This window comes from Bos indicus x Bos taurus, chromosome 5, assembly GCF_003369695.1.
Source record: "Bos indicus x Bos taurus breed Angus x Brahman F1 hybrid chromosome 5, Bos_hybrid_MaternalHap_v2.0, whole genome shotgun sequence".
NCBI lineage: Eukaryota > Metazoa > Chordata > Mammalia > Artiodactyla > Bovidae > Bos > Bos indicus x Bos taurus.
In genome coordinates this window covers 94,102,712-94,117,572 of record NC_040080.1, presented here as the reverse complement: position 1 = coordinate 94,117,572, position 14,861 = coordinate 94,102,712, and positions in this window count along the sequence as shown.

Below are 14,861 nucleotides of genomic sequence, written 5' to 3'. Positions count from 1 at the left end.
ATCCAGAATTAGAGCAAGATCTTAAAGAGGAATTTAAGAGGGACTTCCCTGGCAGTCCAGTGGCTAAGACTCCGTTCTCCTAACGCCAGGGCCTGGGTTCCATCCCTGGTCAGGGAACTAGATCCCACATGCCGAGTTTACATGCCACAACTAAAGATCTCACATGCTGCAACTGAAAAAGCCTGCAGACCACAACTAAGATCCAGCAGAGCCAAATAAATACATATTTTTTTTTAAAAATAGGAATTTAAGAAATATCTCACTGACTTGGAGGATTAACAGATGACTTATGGATCAATGACTTCTGAGGTGACCACCTTGTGTTCAGGGAGCAGAAGGAAAATCCAGAGACAGGAGACCCTCTTCCTACAGGTGGAGTCCAGTCCCATCAGGGAGACGGGATGGCACTCATGACACAGAGGCCAAGGCAAAGAAAGACAAAGACAGACCAGGAGGCACTTTACTGAGCTGCAGAGATAAGTGCTGAAAAGATGGAAAGAAATGAAAGAGAAAAATCAAGATCAGGACTAAAGATTAACATGAAGGGATAGCTTTTTTGGCAAGAGGCTTGAAATGACCTCTAAAAATGGTTCGCCATTCACTTGACTCAGGAAACCCCACAAAATCATGCAAATCACGAGGTTCATATCTTTGTGTTCACTCTGAGAATACTCATGGAACTGCCCAGGCCATTAAGGGTATGTGTTTCTGAAAAGCCACCAAGTACCTGAAGGATGTCCCTTTACAGAGCTGTGAGTGCCACTCTGTCATTACGAAAGTGGAGTTGGGAGGTGGGCCCAGGTCAAACAGTGGGGCCAGATGCAGGGTCAGTGGCCCAAAAAGAGTGTAGAATTTTTACTGCACGTGCTCAGAATGCAGAGAGTAATGCCAAACTTAAGGGCTTAGACGTAGATTCTCCGGTTATTGAGCACATTCAGATAAACAAACTCCCAAGATATGGCACTCATGGTCAGATCAACCCATTCATGAGCTCTTCCTGCCACACTGAGATGGTTCTTACTGAAAAATAACACACTGTTCCTAAACCAGAAGACGGGGTTGCACAGAAGAAAAAGATACCCCAGAAGAAACCAAAGAAACAAAAACTTCTGGGAATAAATGCCATAAGAAAATAAAGTTAAAAAAAGAGAGAGAGAAACGTGAACGGATATACACAAGATGCCATGCATATGTCTCTATGTATGTTTTGCAAAAGGCATCTGAAAAGGGTGGTGAAAAGCAGTGGACCTAGATCTGTGCAGAGAGGCAAGGAAAGGACCTCTAGTCTGGGGAAGAAGGTAAGAGGGTAAAGACAGGGAGGTGTGATGAAAATTAAGTCACCAGCCTTCTGTTCTCCCAGTTGATTCAGACCCACACCCACTGGTGGGCAGGCCAGTAGCTTCTTGCCAGGCTATTTGGCCCATGAAATACATCTTCAGGGTCCAGAGAATGAACCAGAGTGATCTTGCTTACATACAGCTTTGAGCCTCTGCTGAGGAACACTCCGAGTTAAGTCCACCCTAACATGAAAAGATGGGCACTGGGAGAGCACCGTCTTCTACACCATAATGGGCTTCAAATCTCTGAAGAGTTATTGTTTGTGGGACCACAGGCAGCCATTCTTCATTCTTTCTGGGGAAATAAAAACCACAAGGAAGTAGAATGAAACTATAGAAGCAAGGATTGAGTTAGACAGAGGAAACACTTCCTGAGTGATGCAACCCCCGTCTTGGTAGTGTTTAGGGCAGGCTTTCTGATACTCACCCATCAGGATGACTTAGATGCCAGTTAGTTGAACTTGTTGGAAAATGGTGCTAAAGGCAATGTTTCATTGCAGAGCTCAAATATTTCCTCATCTGTAAGATAGGCAAAATAATATTATTTCACAGAGATGGCATGGGAGAAAATGCATAGTCCCACAAGAGGTTCCTAGTAGGTAGTGTGTGTGTGTGTGTGTGTGTGTGCACGCAAGACAGAGAGATAAAAATCATTTCCTCAGTAAATATTGACACTTTTCTTTGCCCCCCCCTCAGTTTTCTTAAATATAAAATGAGTATGGACTGCATCCCTTAGAGGCTTAGTGTGACTATCAAAGGGGTCCAATAGATGGGAAATATTTAGATACTGTAAACACACAAAGATATATGTTATCATTAGAAGCTCTGTGAAAGTATTTTATCATTATTGTTCTATCAATATATCGCAGTGGTAAAGAATTCTCCTGCCGATGCAGGAGATGCACAAGAAGCAGGTTCAATCCCTGGCTCAGGAAGATCTACGGGAGTAGGAAATGGCAACCCAGTCCAGTATTTTTTCCTGGAAAATTCCATGGGCAGAAGAGTCTGGTGGACTATAGTCCAGGGGGTCGCAAAGAGTCAGACGTGGCTGAGCACACATGCACTCTCTGTTATCACAGGTCAGTGTTTTTGTTTCACAAATATAGGCTATAACTCTTGCCCCTGGCTCAGAACAACACCCTTACACGGCTAAAATAAAAAAGCCAAAATAATCCTAAAAACTCAAACTTCCCTGACTTCAGATCAGTTCTAGCACAGGAAAAGAAAGAGAATAAGAAAGCTCGTAAGTCAGTCAGGACTGAGTTCAAATCCCAATACCACTATTATTTAATATCTTTGAACCTTGGTTTTCTTGTTCACAAAATGGAGGTAAGTATGATCTCCCATTTGGACCATTTTAAGGTTTTAATGAAATAAAATATATGCAAGGCCTGGCCTATCAAGGATGGTCTTTGAGTGTTAGTTCCCCTCACACAAGACACATTGCATCTTATTACTGGTCAGGGTTCTGCGTGGAGACAGGAGCATGAACACATTGAAGTCTACCAATTTAAGATTTGGAGCCATGTGTGAAGGGCAGGGAGAATCACAGAGAACCTCTAAACCAGGACGGCAGCGCCTTGACAGAAGGACCATTGTTTCCCTAATCCGTTCTTTCTTTTCTGTAACCTTCTCCAATAGAAATTCCTCATTTTTCCCTGTAGGCTAATGTGCCACTTTAAATAGTTTTCAGCCTCAAAGTAGCCTCAGGGTCCTGCTTTGTCCAGGAGAAGAGGGCAAGGAGACTGATGATTAAGAGAAGATGCTTCCACCCAGGGCTTGCCCAGCTCATTTCGAAAATTGGTCCAATATACATCCATGATAGTTCCCAAAGCACTTCTGCTCCTGACAAAAGGGAGCATGTTTCCACATCCCTCACCTTGCTAGGGGAGAAGGAAGGAGCCTGGAGGAGAAGCTGAGGTCTGCAGGTGCATTCGTGTACCTTTGCAGGTACACACATTAGACAACGTGTCTGAGTGGATACGTGTTAGCGGAGGGGAAGGTGGCATAATCTGAAAGTGGGGAGGCTTGCTGTTCGGGTGAATGTATGACTAGTGAGCGCATACCCTGGGTTACTGCTGAAGCATAGTGGTGTCCTCAGGTGCCAATGTCTATCCAGCATGGCATAGGTGCTACAGACAGGTGTGTGTATTATGTATGTTGGTGTTTGTGGCTGAGAAATATGATCACAGAAAGTCACATGCAGATAGAGCTCAATTATCAAATTAAAGTGGAAAAACGAAGCCATATATATATGGCTGAACTGAATTTGTCAGACAATTTGGGCAAAAAGCTCACTTTTCTATTCTCAATCTGTTTCTCAGTGCAGTCTTCAGACTAAACCATTAAAATATAAACATTATGAGGGCAGGAATTTTGACCATCTTATTTTATAAACGTTTTGTAAAATGCGTTTGACCATTTTATCTGATGTATCCTCAGCACCTAGAACGAAGAGTGCTTGGCACAAGGTAGATGTGAGATACATATCGAATGCCTGTGTGCTTGCTAAGTCACTTCAGTCGTGTCTGACTCTGTGACCCCCAGACGGTAGCCTGCCAGGCTCCTCTGTCCATGGAATTTTCCAGGCAAGAGTACTGGAGTGGGTTGCCATTTCCTTCTCCAGGGCATCTTCCCGACCCAGGGATTGAACCCAAGTCTCCCTCATTGCAGGCAGACGCGTTACCATCTGAGCCACCAAGGAAGCACTTATAAATGAATAAGTGATTTATTTGAGCTCCCAGGCCCATTCTGGCTTGGCCAATTAATAGAGGAGCTGGGGTGATGGCAAAGAAAGACTAGGGACCTGCTGGACTGATACTTGAGGAAGAGGAAGCATATGAAGAACGAAGCTGGAAGAATTCATCCAAGCAGTCTCCTCAGGTGGATGGGGGCGTAAACCAGAGAGCTGTTAACATTCTATGGGAGACGTTATTCCTGAGTATTTGTTCTCTAACATTTTATGAGGATCTACTGTGTGGAGGATTCAGTATGTGGTGGGGTGATTATAATGATGAGCAAGCTGTGGTCTTGAGGTATGCATTTTGGTGAAGACAATAAAATGGGCATGGGCCTTGCTGCTGCTGCTGCTAAGTGGCTTCAGTCGTGTCCGACTCTGTGCGACCCCATAGATGGCAGCCCACCAGGCTCCTCTGTCCCCAGGATTCTCCAGGCAAGAATACTGGAGTGGGTTGCCATTTCCTTTTTCAGGCATGGGCCTTAGTGATGTTAAATCGCTTCAGTCACGTCTGACTCTATGCAACCCTATGGACTGTAGCCCCTTGGGTTCCTCTGTCCATGGAATTCTCCAGGCAAGAACACTGGAGTGGGTTGACATGCCCTCCTCCAGCAGATCTTCCCCACCCAGGGATCGAATCCATGTCTCCTACATTGCCTGCAGTACAGGTGGATTCTTTACTGCTGAGCCACCAGGGAAGCCTATAGGCCTAAGTAAAGGTTTGTATAAAGTGCTCTGGGAGCAGAAGGGATGGTGGAGGAGCTAGGTTTTGAAGCCTGAGTTCTTTCTCACTTGCCCATTGCAGAAGGGGACAGGGTTTTCCAAGGAGAATAGGGCAAAGCCCCTGATGTTCGTGGGAACAGGAAGAGGTGGGGTTTATTGTGCACAGGGGCAATGACACAGAGCATGCACGAGGAATCCAGGCTTGTAGGTACAAAGATTTCTTAAAGATGTTGTCCTAAAGCAGACAATCCATAAAGCAAAAACCTAATGACACAGGTACGATATCCTGACTGCACATGTAGCATGGATTTCATGTTCTGTGCTTAGTTGCTCAGTGGTGTCCAACTCTTTTCAACCCCATGGACTGTAAGCCCACCAGGCTCCTCTGTCCATGGGTATGCTCCAGGCAAGAATACTAGAGTGGGTTACCATGCCCTCCTCCAGGGGGTCTTCCTGACCCAGGGATCAAACCCAGGTCTCCTACATTGCAGGTGGATTCTTTACCATCTGAGCCACCAGGGAAGCCCAAGAATGCTGCAGTGGGTAGCCTATTCCTTCTCCAGGGGAACTTCCCGACCCAGGAATCAAACTGGGGTCTCCCGCACTGCAGGTGAATTCTTTACCAACTGAGCTACCCGGAAACCCATTGATTTCATACTTGTGGTAAACAGCAAGAAAAGGGCAATGTGTGGATAAGGATTAAGAAGTTACATGGAGATTTTTATGAGACAATATCATACGACAGCATTGTAAAATGCAAATGAAAGAAAAGGGAAAACAGCTACTGAGAAGACTTTCTTCATAAATTCACTTAAGGAAACACAGCCCACATATAGAAAATGGCTCAAAAACACTTACAAAGCAATGTATAAATACTGCAAATAAATACAACACAGATCGAGTCCCCTGGTGCTATGTAAACAGAATAAACAAGAAGCCAATATTGGATGAGGAGAACTAGGGAGTGCTTCCTGCAGGATGGAGATCTAATTATTGGCAGGCCTGGGATAAGGGTATGTTAAATAGAGTTACTTGCAAATGAATCAAGCCACATTCGGAAAACAGGCAGGGTGAGAAAATCATCAGAGCCCCCCGGCTCACTCCCATCGCGGCTGTTTTCCTGCCTGCCACATTGAGCACATTACTCATTTGCTACTTTGAACAGTCTGTTTTCGTTTCCTATGCTGGCAGACACCCCTGTCAGACGCCCCACTCGGTTTCTCACAGACAATTATGACTTTCAGATTTCCTGTGGCTCCAGGAGTAAGGGGGCCAGGTAGCCCTAGACCGCAAAGAGGCAATTATCTCGGTAATTTAGGTGTCAAACTACTTTACTTGAGTATCAAGCTCATCTCTCCAGTTTTCTGCTCCCCACAGCCTGGCAGCTGACTATCCTAAGACCAACATATGCAGCACTGAGTCTTGGAAAATCTAAAAATATCCAATAAAATGCAGCTGTATGGACATCAGGCAGGACCTTTGGGCCCCTCAACCATCTTTTCCATCTGCCATGTGGTTTGACATACACAGCTATCTTTAAGTTGTTGTTCAGTCACTAAGTCGTGTCCATTGATGGTAGTACGCCAGGCTTCCCTATCCTTCACTATCTCCTGGGGTTTGCTCAGGCTCATGTCCATTGAGTCAGTGATGCTATCTAACCATCTCATCCTCTGCTGTCCCCTTCTCCTTTTGCTTCAATCTTTCCCAGCATCAGGATCTTTTCCAATGAGCTGGGTGTTTGCAGTAGGTGGCCAAAGTACTGGAGCTTCAGCTTCAGCATCAGTCCTTCCAGTGAATATTCAAGGTTGATTTCCTTTAGGATGGACTGGTTGGATTTCCTTGCAGTCCAAGGGACTCTCAAGAGTCTTCTCCGAGAGCACAATTTGAAAGCATCAATTCTTCGATGCTCGTCTTCTTTATGGTCCAACTCGCACATCCGTATATGACTACTGGAAAATCTTTAAAAGCCTATGTTAATTTCCTGTAGATGGATGGGTGAAGATCAGCTTCTGGTTTTGTCAGGTTTGAAAATCAAGGTAGTCACTGACCTAGAAAAGGACTGTGAGTCTGAAAGGACTCCTCATGGTGATCTCTAAACTGAAAGACTGTTAGCCTAGACTTTTGTCAAAAAGTCTGCTGCTCTAGAGGTAGGTTTGAGAAGAGTTTAAAAGGAAAGGATTTGGTAATTTAAACAGTTGTGGAGAGGGATAAGAAGAGGAAGGAGTCAATAAAGGTGACCAGGCTTCTGGTAGAGGCAACTGGATGCCCCCAACTGAAGGGGGGTCTACAAAAGATAGAGCAGTTTAGAGAAAGTAGATGAGTTCTACTTTTGAGCACATTAAATTTGAGCTACCTGGGGGACTTCCCTGGTGTTCCAGTGGCTAAGACTGTGCTTCCAAGGCAGGGGGCCTGGGACTGATCCATAGTGAGGGAACTAGATTCCACATGGCGCAGCTAAGGCCTGGTGCACCCAAATAAATAAATAAATAAATGGGTGTTGACATCGTTTAGTTGCTGAGTGGCGTCTGACTATTTGTGACCCCATGGACTGCAGCGTGTCAGGCTTCCTGATCCTTCACTATTTCTTGGAGTTTGCTCAAATTCATGCCCTTTGAGTTGGTGATGCCATCCAACCATCTCATCCTCTGTCACTCCCTTCTCCTGCCCTCAATCTTTCCCAGCATCAGGGTCTTTTCTAATGAGTTTGCTCTTCCCATTAGGTGGCCAATTTGAATTTTGAAAAATATGAGCCACTTGGGAGTGGACAGTGGCTGGATACATCAGTCTGTTCTAGCCTTGCCTACTCTGTGTATTCTGTTTTATTTCATGCTAATGTAATGGTTTGGTAATGGTTTGATTGTATAAGGCAAAGATTAGGGGGAATTTAAAAATTAGCTCCACGTTTCCACAAACTGGAGGGAGTACTCTTCCTAGCAGTGAGGAAATGGGGGGAAGAGTTACTCTACCCTTAACCTCCTACCATATTTCATGTCCTCAGATGATACATGATGTCTAACATTTCTTTAGTATCCATCTGCAGAGAACCTCAGATGGGGTCCACTCACAATTGGGGCTAATATTTGTTGTTGATTAATGGGCTGGGGAAAAATATTTGAAGGCTCTTCAAGAGAAACCTCCTCCCTCACAACTTGCTAATTTATTGGGGGCAGCATGTGTCTTTGGACCCAGTATAGACCAGTTTAGACGAATGTAGCTTTGCTATTTCAGTCTGCTCTCTTTTTTTCCTTTTTTGAAATAGTCCTGGTTGTATCTATTCACTAGGTTTTTAAGTTGTCAAACTATATTAAACTGAAGTTAGGGTAGATGGTTTCCTAAGTCTGTCACCATGACTGCATTACTACTATTTTAGTCTATTACTTTATATCATAAAAATGGATCGGGAGACAAGCCCAGCTTGTCCCACCCCCATAGCAAATGTACACGTATCAAATAGTGCTAAGAGGTCACAGGGAGACAATCTGACCTGAGACCAGAGACTTTGGAGCCATCTATTTGTGGTAGAGACCCCTTATGCTCCCACATATGAAGCAGTAGAGTAACTCTTCCCCCCATTTCCTCACTGCTAGGAAGAGTACTCCCTCCAGTTTGTGGAAATGTGGAGCTAATTTTTAAATTCCCCCTAATCTTTGCCTTATACAATCAAACCATTACCAAACCTCTCACGTTCTTCCACCTTTTTCTCTCTCAGGTTCTGCTCTTCTCTTCTGATTTCTTGGCTCTAGACATCAGAGCCTGAAGTAGAAGTTTCTGTGATAACATTTTATTGAGGAGTACGATTCCAGGAAAGCAAGAGTGAAGGATGGGGAAAGCAAAGCGAAAGAAGGAGCAAATCAAAAGGATTGTGTTGGGACTTCCAGGGTGGCCCAGTGGCTTGGGACTCTGTATTCCCAATGCAGAGGGCGCGGGTTCAATCTCTGGTCAGGGAACTAGATCCCACATGCTGCAACTAAAGATCCGGCGTGCCACAACTGGGGCCTGATACAGCCAATCAATACATTTAAAAAGTAAACGTTAAATAAAAGGATTGCGTTATATAGCTTACCACGGCTTCTGGAAAAGTTGTAGCTTCACATGGGAAGTTGTCTTCAAATGAGCCATGTGAAGCAACTGTATCCCCAGTCTATCTAGGGGAAAGAAGGAAAACATTTAACTGTAGCTCACATTATTAAATTTCTGTCCCTTGAGGTGTTTACTATCTCATGTATGTGAGTGTGTGTGTGTGTGTGCGCGCGTGCGCTGTGCACAAGCCTCTTAAGCATCAATAGCAGCATGGAAGCCCCAGGGTAGGGGACAAAAGACGTAGAGCATGGGTATAAGGTGGGCCAGTCTGGGCGTGTCTGCAAGTTATGTGAGGGACCTTGTTCACTGGGACTGAACTCCCTGAACTCCCAGCAACAACAGACACCCCTGCCAGAGGCTGAATCTGGCATACTCCTTTATCATGTTTATAGTCCTAAACCTGGTCTAGAACCAAATTGGTTGTCTGGACTATCTCAACAGACTCCTAGCCATCTTTCATGTTTTCTTGTGTCTAGTCTTTCCCTTCTTTATTTTTTAAATTTGTATTGAAACAAAGTTGAATTACAATGTTGTGTTAGTTTCAGGTATACAGCAAAGTAATTCAGCTATACATATATATTTCTTTTCCAGATCCTTCTCCATTATAGGTTATTACAAGATACTGAACCCTGTGCTATACAGTGGGTCCTTGTTGATTATCTGCTTTATATACAGTAGTATATATATTTTAATCCCAAACTCCTAATTTATCCCTCCTCCCTCTATCCTCTTTGTCTTCTATGTCTATGAATCTATTTCTGTTTTGTAGGTAAGTTCATCTGTATCATTTTTTTTGTATTCCATGTAGAAGCAATATCATATGATATCTGTTTTACTCTGACTGACTTCACTTAGTTGATTATCTCCAGGTTCATCTACATTGTTGCAAATGGCATTATTTCATTCTTTTTTATGGCTGAGTAATATTCCCTTCTTTCAATTAATCAGTTACTGGTAAGAAATAAAAAATCCATAAAAATTATTTTAATAGGGTCTCCTTGTTATGCAGTAGCTACTATTGTTCATCACATCAAATCAAATCTCCTCATTTGGGGCTTAATTCACCCCTTGTGCTGCTTCAGCCCTCTCCCTCCGTCTAATGGCTTTCTAAATGGAATCTCTTCTCTGGTTCAAGTCCCCTGCCTCCTCTCTTTCGTATCTGACACACTCATGCAAAACCTTAGGACTTCATGTCAAAAATGCTCTTCTCCAGTAATGTAAATTCCTCTCCTCATAAAAATAATGACAACTAAGATTTCTTAATGCTTACTATGTGCCAGGCATTGTGCTGAAGGTTTTGCATATGTCATCTTCAGTCAACATTTTTAAAAGAACTTTTAAGGCAAGTAGTATAATTATCCACATTTTACAAAAGAGTTAACTGGTACTTGGAATGATTAGGCATTTTGCCCATGATTATCTGGCTAATAAACTGCCCGGTAATGACTTAAACTCTGGTTTGCCTAAACTCCACATAAAACTTCCTATTTGCAGGAAGACTTCCCTCGTTAACTCATCCCAGTAGTGACAACTCTATTGCTCTGTGACTGCTCAGCAGTTACAAATACAGTTTCATTATGCTGCTTTGCCTCTTTTGAAACATTACCTTATTAAGTGTTCTTAAGTCTTTTATTGCTCTGTGTGTGTGTGTGTGTGTGTGTGCGCGCGCGCGCGTGTGTGTGTGTGTGTGTGTGTGTGTGAGAGAGAGAGAGAGCACTTTCCCAAACTAGACCTTAAACTGGGAAATCCCCAAAGTCAGAGACTGACTCCATGACTTTCTTGTTAATCATTTGGTTTATTCTTTTTTAAAATAATTTTTGTTGGAGCATAGTTTTTTCCAAATTTTAAACTTTTTATTTTGTATGGGGGTATAGCCTTAAGAATTTGTGATGGTTTCAGGTGAATAGCAAAGGGACTCAGCCATACACATACATGTATCCACTCTCCCCACAGTCCCCCTCCCACCCAGGCTGGCACACAACCTTGAGCAGAGTTCCATGTGCAGTGCAGTAGGTCCTTGTTGAGTGTCCATTTGTGGATATAGCAGTGTGTACACGCTGATTTACAGTGTTACGTTAGTTTCAGGTGTACAACAAAGTGAATCAATTGTACATGTACATACATCCACTCTTTTTAAGATTCTTTTCCCATATAGGCCATTACGGAGTATTGAGTAGAGTTCCCTGTGCTATACAGTAGATCCTTGTTAGTTATCTATTCTATATATAGCAGTGTGTATATATCAGTCCCAACCTCTCAATTTATCTCTTCCCCCTTACCTCTTCGTTTCTTTTGTACATCTGTAACTCTACTTCTGTTTTTTAGAAAAGTAAGTTTATACTTTTTAAAATTAATTTTTATTGAGATGTAGTTGCTTTACAACGTTGTATTAGTTTCTACTGTACAGCAAAATGGATCGACCATACGCATCCATATATCCCCTCCCTTTTGGATTTCCTTTTCGTTCAGGTCACCACAGTACATTAAGTAGAGTTCCCTGTGCGGTATACATGTTCTCATTTTGTGCTTTTGTTCTCGGTCGTATCTGACTCTTTGCAATCCTATGGACTGTAGCCTGCCAGACTCCTCCATCCATGGGATTCTCCAGGCAAGAATATTGGAGTGGGTTGCCATGTCCTCCTCTAAGGGATCTTCCTGACCTGCGTCTCCTGCATTGCAAGCAGATTCTTTACTGCTGAGCCACTATTTTATGTATTGCATCAGTAGTGTGCATGTGCATTTGTACTTTTATATCCCTGTCATCAGAGGGCAGAACTCTGCTCCTTGGCACTAGAAGCACAAGAATACTAGAATGCTTACAGAACACCATTCAGATGTGATTTTGTATAAAACAATGGTGTGGCCACACATAGGATAAGAATCCACTCCTAGATTCTCCTCCCTAAGACAAAATGAAGTCAAGGATGGCCCAGGGAAGAAATTCCGGACTGACTGATGCCAATAGTGATTTTTATTTACAAAGATAAAATTTGGCTGGGTAAGGATACAATGAAAAATTTTAAGTCAAGAAGGATATGATTTACTATAATCATATTTACTAAATCATGAAGTAATGGGTCAAGGGGCACATTTTAATACATAAAAGAACACCTGGGAATCTTGTTAAAATGTGGGTCTTGATTCAGTAGGTCCAACGCAGGGCTGACATTCTCCATTTCTTCCAAGGTCTGGGTAATGCCAATGCTGTGGTCATGAGCCACACTCTGAGTAGCATATATCTAGACTTTGCAAGAGACTCCTGAAAATAAATAAAGAAAGCGTAACAACTCTAGTTGAATAATGTAAGGAAACTCAGATATGAATGTACACTTCCCAGTATTCTGAAGTTGCATGTGTTGAGAGTTTATTCCTTCTTGTTGCTGAGAGGTATCTCATTGTGTGTATCCCACAACTTGTGATCCATTTACCAGATGATGGACTTTTGAGTTGTTGACAGTTTTAGCTCTATTAGAATAAGGCTGCTGTGAACAATTGGTGTTCAAGTCCTTGTGGAACATACATGCACTGTTAGGGATAAATCTGGGTTAGTTTAGCCTTGGTACTAAGGCATCATCCTTCTGGAATTTCCACTGATTACTCCAGGTGTTCAATGATGTCTAAGTGAATGGAATCTGAATGTTTCCCAGTCCCATGTAAATTCTAAGAACTGTCCAACTTACACTTATCTGCTGTTGTTCTTTGCTCAGCATCATGGAGTTTTACCCTACCCAGGCACAGATTAGTATTAATCCAAAAAATTCCAGGAAGTTGTAGGCAGACTTCTGGAGCTCTTTCTCTGCATAACTCCTCCTCTAAAGTCTTCTTACCCACCAATTCTAGCTGTCTCAGCTTCCCTGAACTCCAGTTTCTACCTCAACTTGGCGTGACCCCCATACTCTGCTTGATGCCTACTGTCTCTGCTGCTACTGTTTCCAAATTGCCTCCAGGCTGGAATCCAGGGTGATGATAGGGCCCACCTTGTTTGTTTCCCTCTCTCAGGTATCACAGTCCTGCATCACTTCTGGGCTCAGTATTTGAGAATATCTTTTCATGTGCATTTTCTAGGTGTTTACAATGGGAGAATACGTTCCAAATCAGCTCTTTCCTTGTAAGCAGTCCTCTTACCTGGCTTCTTATTTTCTTTTACTCTCATTTTTCATATTCTGTAGTTTCACTGACACTAGTTAAGTATGGAGTTTCTTTATTTAACTTGCTTGGAACTCATTAGGCTTCTTAGCGACTAAGCAGTTTTAGAAAATTCTGTAGGGTGATTAACTCTTCAAATATTGCCTCTGCTCTGTCGTTTCTCTCCTTTTGTTTTGGGACTTAAATTAATATATGGCAGGTCTTCTCACTCTATCTTCCATATCACTCAACTCTCTTCTATATTTTCATATTTTTGTCTCTGTCTCTCTGCTGCATTCTGGACTTTTTCTGACTTATCTCTCAGTTTGCCAGTTCTCTCTTCAATTGGATGATCCAATCTGCTGTTAGTTTCATTCTACACTAAGTCCTCTATATGTGAACCTTCAATTGTGAATTTTCAAAGATAAGAACGTGTTCCATCAACGTCAGATGTGAGTAAAATTGCAGCTTGCCCTCTGTCTCCTATTGCTGATGATCCTTCAGTTCAACCATCTCGCACTTCCTCTCCCTCCTCAAGTCAGACTCTTCTGGTCTGTTCATTCGATGCTAGCTGATCTGATAGAGTGCCTGAAGAACTATGGATGGAGGTTTGAGACATTGTACAGGAGGCGGTGATCAAAACCATCCCCAAGAAAAAGAAATGCAAAAAGGCAAAATGGTTGTCTGAGGAGGCCTTACAAATAGCTCAGAAAAGAAGAAAAGTGAAAGGCAAGGGACAAAAGGAAAGATATACCCATCTGAATGCAGAGTTCCAAAGAATAGCAAGGAGAGATAAGAAAGCCTTCCTAAGTGAACAATGCAAAGAAATAAATAAAAACAATAGAACAGGAAAGACTAGAGATCTCTTCAAGAAAATTAGAGATACCACGGGAACATTTCATGCAAGGATGGGCACAATAAAGGACAGAAATGGTATGGACCTAACAGAAGCAGAAGATATTAAGAAGCGGTGGCAAGAATACACAGAAGAACTATACAAAAAAGATCTTCATGATCCAGATAACCACGATGATGTGATCACTCACCTACAGCCAAACATCTTGGAGTGTGAAGTTAAGTGGGCCTTAGAAAGCATCACTACGAACAAAGCTAGTGGAGGTGATGGAATTCCAGTTGAGCTATTTCAAATTCTGAAAGATGATGCTGTGAAAGTGCTGCACTCAATATGTCAGCAAATTTGGAAAACTCAGCAGTGGCCACAGGACTGGAAAAGGTCAGTTTTCATTCCAATCTCAAAGAAAGGCAATGCCAAAGAATGCTCAAACTACCGCACAATTGCACTCATCTCACACGCTAGGAAAGTAATGCTCAAAATTCTCCAAGCCAGGCTTCAGCAACACGTGAACCATGAACTTCCAGATGTTCAAGCTGATTTTAGAAAAGGCAGAGGAACCAGAGATCAAATTGCCAACATCCACTGGATCATCAAAAAAGCAAGAGAGTTCCAGAAAAACATCTATTTCTGCTTTATTGACTATGCCAAAGCCTTTGACTGTGTGGATCACAATAAACTGTGGAAAATTCTGAAAGAGATGGGAATACCAGACCACCTGACCTGCCTCTTGAGAAACCTATATGCAGGTCAGGAAGCAACAGTTAGAACGGGACATGGAACAACAGACTGGTTCCAAATAGGAAAAGGAGTATGTCAAGGCTGTATATTGTCACCCTGCTTAGTTAACTTCTATGCAGAGTACATCATGAGAAACGCTGGGCTGGAAGAACAACAAGCTGGAATCAAGATTGCCAGGAGAAGTATCAATAACCTCAGATGCAGATGACACCACCCTAATGGCAGAAAGTAAAGAGGAACTAAAAAGCCTCTTGATGAAAGTGAA